This window comes from Miniopterus schreibersii, assembly GCF_964146895.1.
Source record: "Miniopterus schreibersii genome assembly, chromosome: X".
Taxonomy (NCBI): domain Eukaryota; kingdom Metazoa; phylum Chordata; class Mammalia; order Chiroptera; family Miniopteridae; genus Miniopterus; species Miniopterus schreibersii.
This window is the reverse complement of record NC_138104.1, coordinates 7,977,067-7,995,043: the sequence shown is the minus strand read 5'-3', so window position 1 is coordinate 7,995,043 and position 17,977 is coordinate 7,977,067. Positions and strand designations below refer to the sequence as shown.

At 37.5% G+C, this 17,977-nt stretch overlaps 1 protein-coding gene across 1 annotated transcript in view; it reads right to left on the bottom strand.

Annotated features, from left to right (window-relative positions):
- GPC3 (glypican 3) overlaps positions 1-17,977 on the bottom strand; it is a 357,395-nt gene that overhangs the window by 189,571 nt on the left and 149,847 nt on the right. The gene's annotated exons all lie outside the window — the stretch shown is intronic.

Genomic DNA, 17,977 nt, shown 5'->3' with positions numbered 1-17,977 from the left:
GTAAGCCACGTTTAGCATCAGCTCCATTTTTAACTTCTTATCATTTCTACAGAGGCTTTAGTTTTTAATCAAGAGAACAGGAAGTAAGCTGAGAGCAATAAAACAGAACAGAGCAGGGCCTGTGAATTCCAGTGAAAAAAACATAAGTGCTTGAGGATGGCCCTAAGCACAAAAGTTTCTGTGAAAGCTGCTAAGAAGGAATTGAAGGAGTAGGCAGCTTAATACAGCTTATTGAAAATATATGATGTCTACACCAGAGTCAGTCCCCTTTTTAGCCTTGAAGGCACCAGATGGAGATAGGGGGAGAAGTGCACCATGTGTGCCTCTTTATGTCTCTATTCCTTCCTCCCAGAGCTTCTCCAGCTTTCTCTCATTCTTTTTCCTCCTTTTGCCTCCACTCATTGTCTGTTCCTTCACCCTGGGGAAGAGAAAATACCAAAAGAAGTAACCACTACCTTGAACTGGAATTGTAAACCTGCCTCCACAATGGCCTCAGGCATCCCGGAGCCTAAGTGTAGCCAAATATCAACAGCATCCTCACTGTAAACACTTTTCCCTAAGATAAAAAGTTGGCTACTAAGTGGCTGAAGATCCTAATGGTTTCCCAGTCAAGAGTGAGGAAGATTTAAAGACTTATTTAGTGAGTAGCAAGTCCAGTATTCCACCCTTAGCCACAGTGGCTGCTTGAAACCTCGGATAGTACCGAACCCTATAGATACTACGTTTTTTTCCCTATACATACAAACCTTTTCACTTAAAGGAAGCACTTTATGGCTTCTCTTTGGCATATCTGAATTGCCAATATCACTACTCTTGTGCTTTGGGGCCATTATTAAGTAAAATACAGGTTACTTGAACACAAACACTGTGATCTCATGACAGTCCAACTGATAACTGAGATGGCTACAAAGTAACTAATGGGCAGGGGGCATCTCCAGAATGGAAACAGTGGGCAAAGGGAGGATTCACATACAGGATAAGACAGAGTAGAACACATGAGATTTCAACATGGTAGTCAGAATGGCACATGATTGAAAACTTATAAACTGTTTACTTCTGGAATTTTCCATTTAATATTTTTGTACCACAGTTGACCAGGAGTAACTGAAATTGCAAAAATTGAAACCATGAATAAGGGTGGACTACTATGGAAAAACAGATTCTAAGAAGCAGATACAATGTCCTTGTATTGATTCTAATGGTACATTTTGTATTCCTCCATTTGAGTCTATCACAGTATATTGAAAATATCTGTTTATCTATTTGTCTTCCCCACTGGACTGTGAACCCCTAGAGGGTAGGAACAATGTCTCTGTCATCTTTGTGTCTCAGTATTTACTTCAGAGCCTGACACAGATGGGGGCATTTAATAAGTATTTGTTTAATTGAACTAATCTCTATATCGATAGTCAAGAAAACAGTGGCTTTAGCCTAAAAAAATGCCAACTGAAAATAATCTGATGTGTAGATCATAGAATGTTTTAAAAAATTGGTAGTTAAGAAACCTATGGCTATTCCAACCAGAAAACAGTTGATATAATCAAAAGAAGCAAGAAACACTTAAAAGCTATTATATTTCTCAGGAACGATGTCTTTTGGAAACACTATCCTTTACCCACCTATCAGTGACCATGTCCTTTCGTTGTGGTAATTCACACAATGTGGTCATAGGCATGAAAAACTACAAAGGTGGAGGGAGAGCCTGCTTATGTTTTGCTAGGATTAGATATTAAATAGATGGATAAGGGTCACATGTGGTCTCAATTCCAAATTCATGTTGCAATGCCTGGTCAAGGTGGGGTGAGACAAGAGAAAAATTTCCAGCTTCTAGTCTGAACAACCTGGCTTAGATCCAGTAAGATAGAGTGTCATGAAAACTATCCTGTGGAGTATAATTTTTCATTCAAATCCTCAAAAAGGAAAAAAAAAAAAAAACACAGTAAAACAGTTTACTATCTTGTATATGTATCTAAATACTTAGGGACTTAAAATATGTTTTAAGAGGTTATATTGCAATAATATAAATTATCTTGAAGCTTTTGAAAGTATGCTATATGCTAGAACACTATCCCACTTCCCTGAACTGCTATGCTATGAAAAAGGGTGGGTGAGCCCTCTCTCAAGCATCTCCAATAAACAATCATCATCTATGGAGTAGTACATAGGCTCAACTACATTCCATGGAGCAAAAGTCCTCATGGGCAGTGACTATAGCCATGTTTCATAGTTTAATATCTCAGTAATTTAGATTTTCTCTTTTAAATTTAAAAGGCAATAAGAGCCATTTTCTACACACATCAACAAAATTTCATTTCTGTATGCTGAAGTATAAGTACAAAATCAATCCTAAGCTGATACAGTTTTAAAGGTACCACAGTTTAAAAAATATGAGTTTACACCATGTATGAGAAATCCTTAGATGTGCATGAAGGAAAATGTACTGATAAGTTAGACCTTAACTATAGTAATACCAAGAAAGGAATGAACTGGGAGAAGACAAATGGTTTTAAGTTAAAGCATGGTGATCAGCAATTGAGTATACCTTATCTGAGACTCAAAACAGAAACTGCTTAAAAGGCAGCCTTCTCAAAGTCTGGAACAATCTCTCTTCTTATAGATCAGTTCAGTGGGGTTTTTTTAGATGGGGTTTCTCTAACATCCACTGCCTCAATTACTTGGGGAATTACCAGTCAAGTAAGGATTTTTGAGCATACATTTTTCTAAACTAACCAACAGTTTAAGTGGTACAATTCACAAACTGTCAGAAATAACTTCCTTTTTTCAGTCATCTAGAAATCATAACACTTTTTAGCTTTACCTTCACAGTTAAACTAACTCGATTTCATCACCACTGTTTTCTGAGTGGCCACAGACAAGGCTCCTTAGAACCCCCCAGTAGCAGTTCTACCTAGGCTCAGCAGAATCTCCAAAGCTAGGGAAGCTCCTAGGAAGCATGGTGTACAGCATCAAGTCTCCCTGGGCCTCTAGTTCTGCTCTGACTTTTTACTCCAGATGCAATAACTGGGCCTTTAGTAACTCCTTGTGATTTATATACCTTGGTCAGTTCCAGCAATCCTGCGCCTGTCTTGACACTCTATCTTGCCTGACTCAGTTCCTGTCTGGTTTCCTGGCCAGAACTCCAGTTCTTCTGAATTGCTTTGCTGCTGCTCCTTGGGGTCTTGCTCCTGAGCTTTGGATTAGAAATCCAAATTCTTAACTATAGTCAGATGGGCTCAGCTGCAATCAGATGTCCCAATTAGGCACATATCTATCTCCCCATCTAGACTTTGAGCTCAAAAGCAACACTTTATTAGTTTCATCTTTATTGCATAGAACAGAGCACAATGCCAAGCATACAGAAAGCCTAGAGGGGACTTAATACGTATTTATTAAGTCCTCATATTTATTACCCTGAACCTGGCGGTATGTCCACAAAGCTAAACCCCTCCTTATAACCTGCACTAGGAATTTTCTCTAATCACCAGCCCCAGTTCCCTGAGTCTCCTTAAAGGCTAAGGGACAAATAGTTTTCGTACCTAAAGTGTATAAATGATTGTTAAAACTAATGTCTCCTATTCTTAAGTCTTCTCTCAATCCTCCCAAAGCCATTAAGAAAAAATACCCTCTTTTTGAAAAAAGAAGTTGCCTGACATCTCAACTTGACAAATCTTTTCTTAATAGAGTAAGTTTGTCAAAATGTCAAGAAATTCCTTTTTGTAATGTTTCTTTAGCTCAAGTGAAGAAAGGTCAATTTTAAATTCAACTGAAGCTCATTAACACATTAAGATTTTATACTTCATTTTAGGTTTATCTACCTAAAATAACAGAGCAAATCAGCTCTACTTCTCTGAAAGATCAGACTGTAAATAATTAAAAGAGGTGCTGATCAGACAGATGGTCCAATGATGGTGTTCATGAGAGAAGCGAACCTATTCTAGGCATCTTAGGGCCAGTTGGCTTAGATGGGCCCATGTGGTAGGTGTCCACATGATGAATGTGGCCCCTCAGCCTGACACTACCTCCCCCTTTTGTACACTTTGGTACTCAAAATTTCCACCTTAATTGATGCTGGCAATTAATTGATAAAGGAGCCGGGCTCACTCCTTTATAGTTACTACCAAGACTCCTAGATACTGAGCATGGGCATTTGACCTCCACAGAACAGGTGTTTGTTTTAGGGAGCTTAGCCAATCAATCTAGCATGCTTATTTATCATTTATGAATAGATCACAGCAACCATCAGACTGACTATGCCTTGTGCATTAATTAATATGCAAAAATGAGTTTTGTACACAGCACAGTTCAAATGTTGCTGTTGTTGCTGCTGTTGCTATAACAATAATAAACAACTTGTTTAGAAAAAAATTGAAAAACAAAAATTCACCTTAAAAATTTATTCCTTTGGCCCTGAAAGGTTTGGCTCAGGTGGTTGGAGCATTGCCCCATACACCGAAAGGTCACGGGTTTGATTCCCAAGCAGGGCACACACCCAGGTTGCAGATTCAATCCCTGGTCCCGGTGTGTATGGGAAGCAGGCGATGGATGTTTCTCTCACATCAATGTTTCTTTCTCACTCTCTTTCTCTCTCTATCCTTTCTCCTTTCTCTAAAAATCAATGAAAATGTCCTCGGGTGAGGATTTTTAAAAAATGCATTCCTTTGAACACTACCCTTTGCCTGCTATTTTCTTTTAGAAGGCAAAGAGTCCTCAGAGGGAAAGCCTTTAAGTCCTCTAAACTTGGCTAGATATGAGTTTATTTGAAGTTTCCCACACTGGGACAGGGCTGCGGTAGCATGTAGAAGATGAAAGGGTACAAAAAAGGGGTTGGATATTTTTGTTTTGCCTCAGGTTGACACTTGTTAAAGTATATGAGATATACAAGTAGGACTGTCCCCATAATTTGTGGGGACCAGTGCAAAATGAAAATGTGGGATCCATTATTTAAAAATTAGTAAGAGCCCTGGCTGGTGTGGCTCAGTGGTTAGAGCATCAGCTCACATATCGAGGGGTTGTGGGTTTGATTCCCCGTCAAGAGCACGTACCTGTGTTGTGAGTTCGCTCCCCACTCTGGTCGGGGCACGTGTGGGAGGCAACCAGTAGATGAGTCTCTCTCACATCCCTGTTTCTCTCGCTCTCTCTCTCTCCCTCCCTCCCTCCCTCCCTCTCACGCTCTCTGAAAAGCAATGGGAAAAATATCCAAAAAAAATGACTAAGAATTTCAAGCAGGCAATAAGCAGAGCATTAAACCAAGTTCTGGTCCCTTATAAATGCAGGTCCATGTGTGACGGCACAGGCTGCATGTTCCTGAAGCTGGCCCTGGGAACAGGTTTCAAGTTGAGTACACCAGGACAAAATCATCTTCACTGCTGGGAAATCAAGTCAGAATGGGTATTCTACTGACTGTGAGCTCCACAAATGCAGGAATTATTTCATATTCATTTTATAAGTCTGGTATATGACACCACGTGGCTTTTGTACATATTGTTTATTCCCTATGCCTGAAATTCCTTTTTTTGAACTCCCTTTCTGTTCTTTACATGCCAAATCCTTATTGACCTTTAAAGCTTCAGTTTCTGTATTCCCTCTCCCTGAAGCTCTCCGTGATACCTTTTCCTTCACCCGTGCAAAGCCAGCATAATCCTCTATAATATGATTGTGACTCCCATCTCTCCTGTTTGGAAACGTATGGTATACCCAGGAGGGGTTTCACATAGCTGTAACCTCCCTGGGGCCTAAAAGGTCAAACATCTGAGACTAAGAAGGAAAGGCAGTCCTCCAATAGCACTTTGCCCAGTCACCTGTCTAGAAGGATAGGCTCCACTACTTTTGAGTTGCCCCGATGATTCAGTGTGTCAACACAAAGAAACATTAATGACTTCGGAGAGAAGTTTCTGCTTGTGTGGCATGAGCCACCTAGAATGGCAGCACCCATCTGAACGGAGATGGCCGATTGACCTTGCACTTTCTTTAACCTGTGGTAACTCCAATCCCTTCTTCCTTTGGCCTCTCGAAGGCTGACTGCTTTGGAGAAACTGAGGTAGTGCAAAAACAAAACAAAAACAGAAACTAAAGAGTCAAATTCAGTATTTGGAACTGATAAAAATAATTATGTTGTCTTGTGATTGGAAGGCTATTTTGGCTTCACCTGACCTCCTCTACCATGTGTGCATTCCCAAGAGCCAAAGAACTTTACTCAGTGGACCTCAGAAATGTTCATTTCCTCGACACAGAATAGGCAATATTTTATAAATACTAGCCCAGTCCAGATATTACAGATTATAAATCATGGCATTCATATTTTTATGGACTTGAGCAAAGAATTCCAAGTTACACTCAATCTGATTTCACCAACTGCACTGTAACAATCAAGCATGCACAACTCTAAAATATGGTTATTATGGTGCCTGGAGACAGGCAGCAAATTGATGAGTACTGTCAATCTAGTCTTTTTGGGTTCATTTTGTTCTGAAATCACTTTTGGTGGTCATTCATTTAAAGAAGAAAAAGAAACATGAGAAAAAAAGCACATGCTAATGACTTTGCAAATAACAGCGTAGGCTACAGATTCAAAAAGCAGAAGCAGAAATTGTCTTAAGTGCATCTGAAAGACTGGAGGGAGCCATTAGAGCTGTGTACAGTGGGAAGGTCCAGTATGTTTAAAAAAAAACAAGGCTAGCAGTCTTCTTGGAATTTAACTAAATTAAAAGCATCAGCAAAGAAGAACATCAATGTATTGGAGAAGAAGTCCCAAATCGAATTGAAGTTCCACCTCTTTCCTTAGGGGAAGTATTAGCCGTTTAATTGGGAAAGGTAAGTCTTTTGTTTAACCACATCTATGTGTCTATTTCAAATAGTCTAAGGTGCAATGATGCCATCACTGCTTTCATTTGAAGTTTACTCATGTATGACATCTTCTCTTACAAGCAACTAACTGAATAAATAAGAATCTCCCCAGAAAATGAACTATGAAGTCTGAACACCTGTAATCAAGGGTAGTAGGAAAAGCAGAGTTGATCAATGAATTCTGAAACTTTCTTGTAAGGAATACCTCACAAGAAAAAATGGTAGCAATGGAGTTCACCAAGGGGGTTTCTTTATATTCAAAGAGAAAGGTTTACCACCAAGAGCTTTTCATCTGAAGCAGCCATAAAAATTAGATAGATAGGTGGTCCTAGTCTTTAACTAGACCATGCAGAGATGCTCTTTGAAATACATTTTCTACTTATGTCAGGATCAATTGAGAGTATTCTAAACAATGGAACTACTGCTTGCTTGCTTTCCTATTTTGGAAAATGGGGCTCACAGGTCTACTTTTTCATCAAGATATGCTTATTGACATGTGTTTATACATGTATCTTTTTGCCTAGGAATCCAGCAAGTCCATGTAAAGTCTAGTGAAATTTTATAAAATCAAGCAGGAAAAAAAAACTTCTTTCCCTCCCTGTAGGGAAAGAAATAGTGAGTGTGTTCTTAAAAAACTGACAGCAAAACTGGCATTGCCTTACCAAATCTTTGGCAACTTTGACTAAATCTAAGTCATCTCTTTAAGCTTTCATTTCATGGGATTTTAATTAAAAGGTCAAGAACACTAAAATACAACACAACATGTATTAGCACATCTCAGTTAAACAAAGAACACTTTGAGATACATTTTGTCAAGGCTGTAAAGATTCTTTATACCTCAGGCACTCAGATGAACTTCGCTAATAGGTCTCTTAAGCTTTTTTATTTTATGTGTTGTCTCCATGAAGTCTGCATCGTAAGTTTAATTGCACATGAATGAATTAACCATCTAAGAGTGCATGTGCGTATGTAGTGTGTGTGGTGGGGAGGGGGATGTTTAGTGAGAGAATACAACTAAGAAACAGAAAAAGGGCCTAGAGAGAAAAAGAAGCCCTTGCTGAGATCTTCATTTCCATTGCCTATTCCCAACACACTTAATTATAAACTGTAACACTTATAATCATAAATCCCAAGGTGTGTAACCCATTCCCAAATGTAAGAGTCAATACAAATAAAAAATGCAGATGAATAACTAACTTGTTGACGGTCTGGATACAAGTAGCATTTCACAAGATCATGTATTCAATATCTTAAATATAGTACAGCCATGCAGCACATAACGACATTATGGTCAACAATGGACCACATATGCAACAGTGGTCCCATGAGATTATGGAGATGAAAAATTCCTATTGCCTAGTGAAATCATAGCAGTCATAATGTCATAGCACAAAGGTTGCAAAAATCAACAAGGCTGTGGTTGAAATGGCAAACAAAATCAACCTGGGTGTGGATGAAGATGACACTGAGAACCTCTTATGGTGGTTCCTGAGCAACTGACTAATGACGAGTTATTGGAACTGGAACAGGAACACATAGCTGAAGAACAGGCAAAAGAAAACTGCCAGAGGGGAAAAAAGAACCCCCAAGGAAATTCACAGTGAAGTGTTTTGCAGAAGCTTTCTTAGACGTCAACAAGCTCCTTAAAAAGTTTGGAACCAAGGATCCAAACACTGCATCATCTGCTTATAAGCACATCTATGATGAAGGAAAGAAACAAACCAAGGAAACCACCATGGACATACTTCTGAAAAGAGTGACACCTCCTCAAGAAGAGCCTCAGGCAGGTCCTTCAGGAGGTGTTCCAGAAGAAGGTGTTATCACAGGAGATGACAGCGCCATGATTGTTATTGCCCATGAAGGCCTTCCAGTGGGACACAATGATCCTGACCCTGTGTATGCCTAGGCTAAAGTGTGTGTTCATGTCTTAGGTTTTAACAAAAAAGTTTAAAAAATAAAATAAATTTAAATAAAATAAAATAAAGCTTACAGAATAAGGATATAAAGAAAGAATATATTTTTCTACAGCTGTACAATGTGTTTGTTTTAAGCTACGTGCTATTATAAAAGAATTGAAAAGTTAAAAAAATTAAGTTTGTAAAGTAAAACGTTACAATAAGTTAAGGTTAATTTATTATTAAAGAAAGAAAAAGCTTTATAAATATTGTGTAGCCTAAGGATACAGTGTTCATAGAGTCTACAGTAGTACACAGTAATGTCCTGGGCCTTCACCTTCACTCACCACTCACTCACTAACTCACCCAGAGCAACTTCCAGTCCTGCAAGCTCCATTCGTGGTAAGCGCCCTATACAGCGGTACCATTTTCTATCTCCTAGCACATTTTTACTGTACCTTTTCTATGTTTAGATACGCAAATACCACTGGGTTACAATTGCCTATTCAATGCAGTACAGTCTTGGAAACCTAGGAGCAACAGGCTATACCATATAGCCTAGGTGTGCAGTGGGCTACACCACCTAGGTTTCTGTAATTATACTCTATGATGTTCTCACAACAACAAACTGCCAAACAATGAATTTTTCAGAACAGAACCCCTATGTTAAACAACATACATAAAATGAGCAGTTCACAAAAAGTTAACAGTACTTTAGAAGGCAGTGGTGTAGTCAAAACAACATAATATATAAAAGTCGACTCTGTGGCTCAGTCCAGCCTACAGATAGTCTGGTATGAACTGTGTGGTTCTTAAGATTATGCTTAATAATATTCTCCCTATGGGAAAAACTGATAATGAAGCTGATCCAGTCTGTAGATTTGCAAAACTGATTCAAAGCCTATGCGCACATATTCTCTCATCCATCACTCCTCCTTTTTGTAATTCTACAGGAAAGCCTAATGGCGAGGACCCTGAATTCATTCCAAAGTGTTGATTTCTAGTCTCTAAAATGGTAATCATAAACTTACCCTACCCTCTATCTCACAGGAATATAGTGAGAAACAGGTAAAATAAGTAAGACTTTTCTGAAAACTTCCCCCAAATATGCAACAATAGCACTTTATCAATATAAACAATCTTTAAATTACACAATAGTGATTGATCAATCATTCAGAAATCTTTCTAAGTTTCCCATCTAGTGAGAATTCCTCCCAGAGAATAGGGACAGTGTCCAGCTTCACTGAAAAACATCTGTCTAGATCAGCAGAAGACTTGGAGATGCGTAAAAGATGCAAGGTCACAACAGAAGAAATTCTCAAAGTAAAATATGACTCCAGCAGTGCTCAGCTGAAACAAAATAGTAAATTAAGTTGATAACTGAAGTAGATATAATCTGCTTTAATTCTATAAACAAGAATTTAGACCGACTGACATTTCCAGGTTCCCTACCACGCTCAAAATTTATCCCATTCTAGGCTTCTAGGTCATCTGAGAGGGGCAAGTCTGGTTCACGGACACTTTCTAATCCTGTGGAACCTATAATAGCCACTTATCACTCCATCCTTAAAGTTGACTGGACTGGTCTTAAATGCACCTTGAGGGAATGATGTCCTCTTCTCCAAAGACATAGTCAAAGGGAAAAATCCCTGATGGTTTCATCTATGTCAAATGAGAAATAGATCTGATACATGAAGCTTGGAGTGCTGTGGGCTTACGCTTAAATCTGGATAACAGTAAAGGAAAAATATCTAAAACTCAACCTTAAACATGGCCCAGCATATATACCTGGTCCAGGTTAATTTGTCCCAGAACTATAATTTACCCTATATTACTGCCCAAAGACAAATTTTTAGCAAGGTCCCAATATTATTTTCTTATCAATAGAGGCTCTGTTTTTTTAAAATGAAACAGTATTTTTAATGCGGACACCACTAATAGTTGCTAAGTATATTTTATTTATTTAAAATAATAAAATTAGCCCAGTACCCTGGGTTTTTCTAAATTATTATTCTTTATGTAACTTTAGAAAATATACAAAAATTACCCATTCAATATCTTGGTTAAAAGTCCACAAAAATAATTTATTTTCCTTTAAACAGACAAATAAATCAAACCCAGGATTGCAATGGAAATAGCTCCATTCTCTCTGGAGTATTCATAAATATTTCCCTAACATATATCTCTAAAATTTGCTTTGCTTTGGAAACTAGAAGAATCTTTCACATTTTTGATCCCCTTTGGAGGCAACAAAGCAACAGCCAAGTCCTGAATTGATGGATGAGCAAATGAACTAATCTGGCTGCAAATCAGAATGGCCTGGAGAGCTTATTAAATAAAAGGAAAAAACAAACAAACAAATAAAAACAGGCCCCATCCAAGAACCTCTAAGGGCAATACCCATGAATTTGTAGTTTTTATTCTTTTTTTTTTTTTTTTATTGTTGACAGTATTACAGATACCTCCCATTTCCCCCCTTTTTACCCCTAGTTCCAAAACATCTATAGCAGTTCATCCTATCGTCATGTATCAACTCTGATCCTTCTGAGGATTCTGCTATCTATCTTCAGCCCTGACATTTCTCTTGAACTCCAGACAAGCCCTCTGGGTGTCTCAGGGGCACCTCAAATGCACTAGGGCCAAAACACTGAATTCATCTCTTTTCCTTTCCAACTTGTTATTTCTTTAAGTCTGAATTCAGGTTGTTTTTCTTAACATGAAAAATTGACCTGTGCCAAGATCCCTTGCATTTCTATGAACTAGAATTCTAACTTGCTCCCAATCTTATACCTTCATCTTTCTTTAAAAATAATTTTTTGCCTGGCTGGGCATAGCTCAGTGGTTGAGCGTCGACCTAGGATCCAGGAGATTGTGGTTCGATTCCCGGTTGGGACACATGCCCAGGTTGCGGGCTGGATGTCCAATGACTCTCTTATCATTGGTGTTTCTATCTCTCTCACCCTCTCCTTTCCTCTCTCTGAAATCAATAAAGGTATATAAAAAAAATATTATTTTTGAATTGACAAAAATTTCTGTTATAAACATTTACCATCCTGCATTTGCCATTTTTCTTCATACTATATATATTTTTCAAAGTATGGACCATAGAAAACATCCTTCTTTAGTTACAAAAATCTAATAGCCTCATTATATTATTATAATTAGACACCAAATAGTGTCCATTTAAAATAGGTTCTGATTAAAGTATCGGTAAAGTACCAGAAGACACAAGTTCTGTCATCAGCTTTTGACAGAGCTTGTTTATTCACCAGATTACACAGAATTAGGCACAACTGGTTCAGAATTGGCCTTGGCCTTATAGCGAGTATGTGAGAATAGAATTTAAGCTGCAGCCTTTGTTTAAATGATCTGATCTATTATTTAGTTTTGCAAATCAAAGGGAAATATAAAGAGGACAAAAATCAAACTCACAAAGGAAGTTGTGTTAGTATCAAAAACTGAGCCATCGACAGGGCTTCACCTTGGTCAGCTCCCTACCCACCCCCACCTGGCCCTCATCCCGATGTCACACTAGGAAGGAAATAAAGGTGAGTGGCCTTTCCTGGAGCCCCCTCTCCCATAATGCCTCAGGAAAGAAATCGAACCACTGAAAGAGAGAAGAGGAAGGCTAAGACTTGGGGATACTGAAATATCAGGTAAAGTTCTAGGCCAGAGTTAAACCTGCATAAAAGACAGCTTATATTTGAATGTGGTCACTAGTAAACTCTGCCTCCTGTGCCTCACTATACACAATTCCCTATGCTCAATGACAAAATAAAAATGATGGTACAGTTGGAAAAAGTCCAAGCTTGGGAATCAGCCAGACCTAGACTGAAATCATAGGTTTGTTAATTAATACTCATGACTTTGAGCAAGTTGCTTAACTTCTCTGAGACTCAGTTTCTTCCTTTATAAAGAAAGGATACTAATAGTATTAATAATAGTTTCTAAGGTTGCTCAGAAGAACTAATGAGAAATCACATACAGAGTACATGGCACATAGTAGGTCTCCTGTATAAATTGCCAGTTTTTATCCTTATCATCATCATCATCATCAAATGACTTGAGCAATCACTTTATATTTCTATTTTTAAATTGTATTATTTTAAAATACTAGGTTCAACTATACCAAATTGCCATTTTTCCCCTAGATTAAAAAAAAAAGTCAAACATCAACAATTTTAAGTGGGGGGAACCTAAGATTTTAAGAAGTATATCCTGGGAAAAGGTATACTAGTGACCACATTCAAATATAAGCTGTTTTTTATACCTGATTCTATGGAGCAAAGGCACAACCTTATCCTTTTTGAAATTAAGTAAAATGAATGACTATGCAGCTAAAAGATGAATATCTGGAGCTAAGTGTAGGACACATAGAAAGCAACTCTGTTAATAATACTGGCCAAGGGCTGAAGGCCAAGGTATTACAATGCCACTGGCATGACTTGGCTACATTACTATGAAGCCATCATGAAAGGACTGAGAATAGGGAGGAGACCATGTCTGCATAAAGCAAAATTAAACATAAAGCTGGGCCCACGGGCTTGTTCCCTACAAAAAGGGTAAAGAGCTTAATGAAAACCATGCACTCAAGACAAGGAGAAATTTAACACACTCTGCCTTTCCTTCTTAGTCTCAAATGACAGTTTGATTTTTCAAAGTAATCCATATGTTTTGGGGAAAGAAAAGGGGGGAAGGGCCGTCCAATCCCAAAATACAAATCAAAGCATAGAATGTATTGTAAAGAGAAAAAGTACATATAAAAAGGGTGAATTTCGTGGTAAAAAAAAATTACTATACAGTCTTTGAGATACTAAAAAAATTGAATATAAGAGCATTGAGAACAGTGGGGAAATATGCTTGGTCCTTATATACTATAATAGAAAGTAGAAAAATCCAGAATCATTTATGTTTGGAAGCAGTATAGTGTAATGGAAAGAGATTGGCACTTTGGAACCAGACAAATCTTCATTCCAATTCCAATCTCACCACTTACTTGCTGTGAAATTATGGGCAAAACTCCACACCTTCACAGGATTGTTGTCAGAATTAAATGAAATAATATATTTAAAGTGCCTGCTATACAGGGTGGGGTGAGAGGGAGTCCAGAGGGTGGGGCTGTATATAAGAGACCCTCATCAGAATGAAAGATACAAACAAAGGGATGGAAAAAGATATTTCATGAAAATGAAGGGGGGAAAAGCTGGGATAGTAATACTTATATCTGAAAAAAGAGACTGTGAAACACAGGCTATAGTAAGAGAAAAAGAAGGACACTACATAATGATAAACAGAGCAACTCAAAAAGAGAATATGACCCTTGTAAACATTTATGTACCCAATAGAAGAGAAATGAAATACATAAAGCAAATCTTGATGGACAAAAAGGGGGAGATCGACAGTAATGCAGTCATAGCAGGGGATTTTAACATCCCATTGATGTCAATGGATAGATCTTCCAGGCAGAAAATTAACAAGGAAACAGCATCCTTAAATGACATACTCGATCGGATGGATTTAATTGATATCTTCGGAGCATTTCACCCCAAAGCATCAGGATATACATTCTTTTCAAGTGCACATGGAACATTTTCTAGGATAGACCACAAGTCTCAAGAAATTTAAGAAGACTGAAATCATATCAAGCATCTTCTCTGACCATAATGGTATGAAGCTAGAAATCAATTAAAATAACAAAACAAAAACACTTAAAGGCATGGAAGCTAAAAAACAGATTACTAAACAGTGAATGAGTTAACAATAAGATCAAGAAAGAAATCAAAAGATAACCTGAAACAAATGAAAATGAGAACACAAAAATACAAAATCTATGGGACAGAGCGAAAGCAGTCCTAAGAGGTAAATTCACAGCATTACAGGCCTGTCTCAAGAAATAAGAAAAATCTCAAATAAACAATCTAAGTTTATACTTAAAGGAACTAGAAAACAACAACAAACAAAGCCCAAAGTGAATAGAAAGAAAATAATAAAAATCAGAGAAGCAATAAGCAAAACAGTGTCTAAAAAACAAAACAAAAGATCAATTAAACCAAGATCTGGTTCTTTGAAAAGATAAACAAGATTGACAAACCTGTAAAAAAACTCATAGACAGAGAGAGAAAGAAAGAGAGAGGAGCCAAATAAGTAAAATCAGAAATGAGGGAGGAGAATTAACAAATGACAAGAAAGACAAAGCATTGTAAGAAAATATTATGAACAACTATATGTCAACAAAATGGACAACCTGGATGAAATGGATAAACTCCTAGAAACACATAATCCTCCAAAACTGAATCAGAAAGAATCAGAGAATCTAGACATATAGATTACAAGTAGTAAAACTGAAGCAATAATAATAAAATAAAATAAAAAAACTCCCAACAAACAAAAGCCCTGGATCAGATGGCTTTACAGGTGAATTTTACCAAACATTCAAAGAAGAAATAACACCGATCCTTCTCAAATAATTCAAAAAATTCAAGAGGAAAGAAGACTCTCAAGCTCATTTGATGAGGCCAGCATTATCCTAATTCCAAAACCAGATAAAGACACTACAAAGAAAGAAAACCATAGGCCAGTAACCCTGATGAACATAGATGCTAAAATCCTCAACAAAGTATTAGCAAACCAGATCTAGCAATATATTCCCAAGCTCATGATCAAAAGGGATTTATTCCAGGGATGCAAGGTTGGTACAATATCAACAAATCAGTAAACGTGATACATCACATAAACAAAATGAAAGATAAAAACCACATGATCTTATCAGTAGATGCAGAAAAAGCATTTGATAAAATCCAGCACCCATTTATGATAAAATCTCTCAGCAAAGTGGGAAGGTGGGGGGAGTAGTTGAAAGAAGCCTGGGCTGGGAGTCAGTAGCCCTCGATTATAACCAGTCATTGCAAATTGAGTGTCTCTGTTTCCTCTTCTAAAGAGAATAGAGTAGATGCTTCCTTAAGAATCTTACACCTTGACATTCTAGTCATTTCTGTGAATAAGATGAGGATACATCCTGAGTAATCTGCTATATTCTTAGTTATACCTTATAGATCAATTAACCTGATGATTATTTTTAGTACTTCCTTTCACTCTCAGAAGTATACCTTTTTCAAACAATAATTTACAGTGTCACTCTGTGAGTTATTTTTAAATGTAAGCTTTGTACTTTGGTACATAGTTCTAGCAAATTACATATCTCTAGCTAACACACTTAAAATTACAGAGCTTCATTCCTAAGGGAAGGAAAGAAAAAAAGAGGGAGAATTAAAGAAAGGAAGAGAAGAAGGGAGGGAGGGAGGAGGGAGGGAAGGAGGGAGAAGAGGAGAGAGGGAGAGGGGATAAAACCAGTAAGGTAAAAGGAAACAAGTTTGAGTAAGAGGAACATAAAGTTGAGTTTCACCTGTTTGGCTAAAGCGATGTAAAGACTGTCCTAACTGAAATTAGTGAGGTTTTTGTTTGTTTCACAGTACTTACAAGGAAATTCTCCTATATAATTCAGCTCCCAGGAGAACATTTTAAATCTCTATTGCATATCTAGAGACAGTTATTTATAATCTGCTTAATGAGTACTGATGTTGCTGCTTAAGTGTGACTCACTCCCTTTTATCATCAAACATCAATTACATATAGTGTAGATGAAAGAACATAAGTTAAATGGAGAGAAAAAGTCTAATTCTAAAAACCAATCATTTCAAAGTCACAAAAATCAACATAGCTTCTCATGTAGGCTGAAATCTGCCCTCAAGTGTCCACAAACAATTCCCACCTGATTAATAACAGAGTTTAGGGTCATAGTTTAAAGTTGTGTTGAATATTTCAGGCTTAAACAACTTCTTTAATATTAAGTCTCCTTAAAGGAAATGCTTCAGCAGGTATCTAGACCTAGTGAAAATGTATGCCCACATAAAAGTTTTAGTTAAAAACCAAATACAGAAAAGAGATTTTAATTGTTAGAAATAGTAGTGAAAAATTCCAATTTTCCTTTTTTCTGGATTAAAAAATACTACAGCAAGCTATTATAAAGACCCAAAGTAATGTCATTTTCCAAATTTGCAACAAACATTCATGTTACTCTAATAAAATCTTATGGAACTTTCACTGGAACCTAAATATTTCAATTGTTTTTTAAGCTAGAAACAAATATGAGTGTTCCTAATGAATTTCATCATATCAAAATATTTAGATACTTCTGGTGACTTCAGGTACCTGGCAGACAGGTCTAGTCTCAAAACTACACAATTCTATCCAGAAGAATCTACTTTTTTTTTTTATTCCAAAGCCATCTGACACACAAAATGCTATTAATATTTAAACTCAAATGAATTTGGATCTTGATATAGCTGACTCAGGAAATGTTTGCAGATATACAGATGTGTTTGGAAAACAGTGCCATGATTTCCATAAGCCCTACAGTAAATTGAGGATGAGAGTGGACATAAGGGTCAAGGAGATTAAAGGAGACCTCAGTCCAGAACTTCCTAGATGGACTTTGAATTGGTCTTGCTTCCCGAAACCTGACTCAGGATTTGGTAGACCATTTCTCTTGTAACTGGACTCTTGCCCACTTGGTGTGTGCCTGAGGGGTAGTTTTGTCTCCACATCCCCCCACTCCCCTCAGCCAAAATACTGAACCTACTGCTTCTGAATATTTGAGTCTCCATTTTTTAAAAAACAATCCTTCTTTGGGAAACCAAAGAGAAAATAGCTCAGAGTGGCTACTATTTGAAATAAACACAAGATGCCCTGGCTCCCTGTGAGTGTCTCTCTGGCTCACTGAGCTCATATTCTTTGACTAGGAACTACACATCAGACAATCAGGAAACAATCCTGCCCAATGCCCAGACTCTCTGGGTCTCTGGGTAGATGGTAACCTACCTCTCTAGTTTCAACGCCATTGTCAAAGCCACCTGGTTAAGACTTAGCTCCAGCTACAAGCTAAGCTATTACCTACCCCACTCTGAAACTCAGTGAAGTGAAGAAAGAGTCTCCTGAGAAGGGTTCTGTGCTGAACATTTTACCTGAGAAACTATCTTTCAGAGAATTCACTTGTCAACTTAAATGGCAGGGGTAGGATCTCCTTGACAGAGTTTTTTTACTTTATAAAATTTGTCCCATGGGCGACATCTATTTAAGTTTACGGTTTTCCCATTTTGGGCTCAGCCAGCACCTACTCATTCTGGCTCCTAGTAATAACCCTATAAAAAGAGAGATTTCAGCTCTGGAGGATCTTCTGGTAG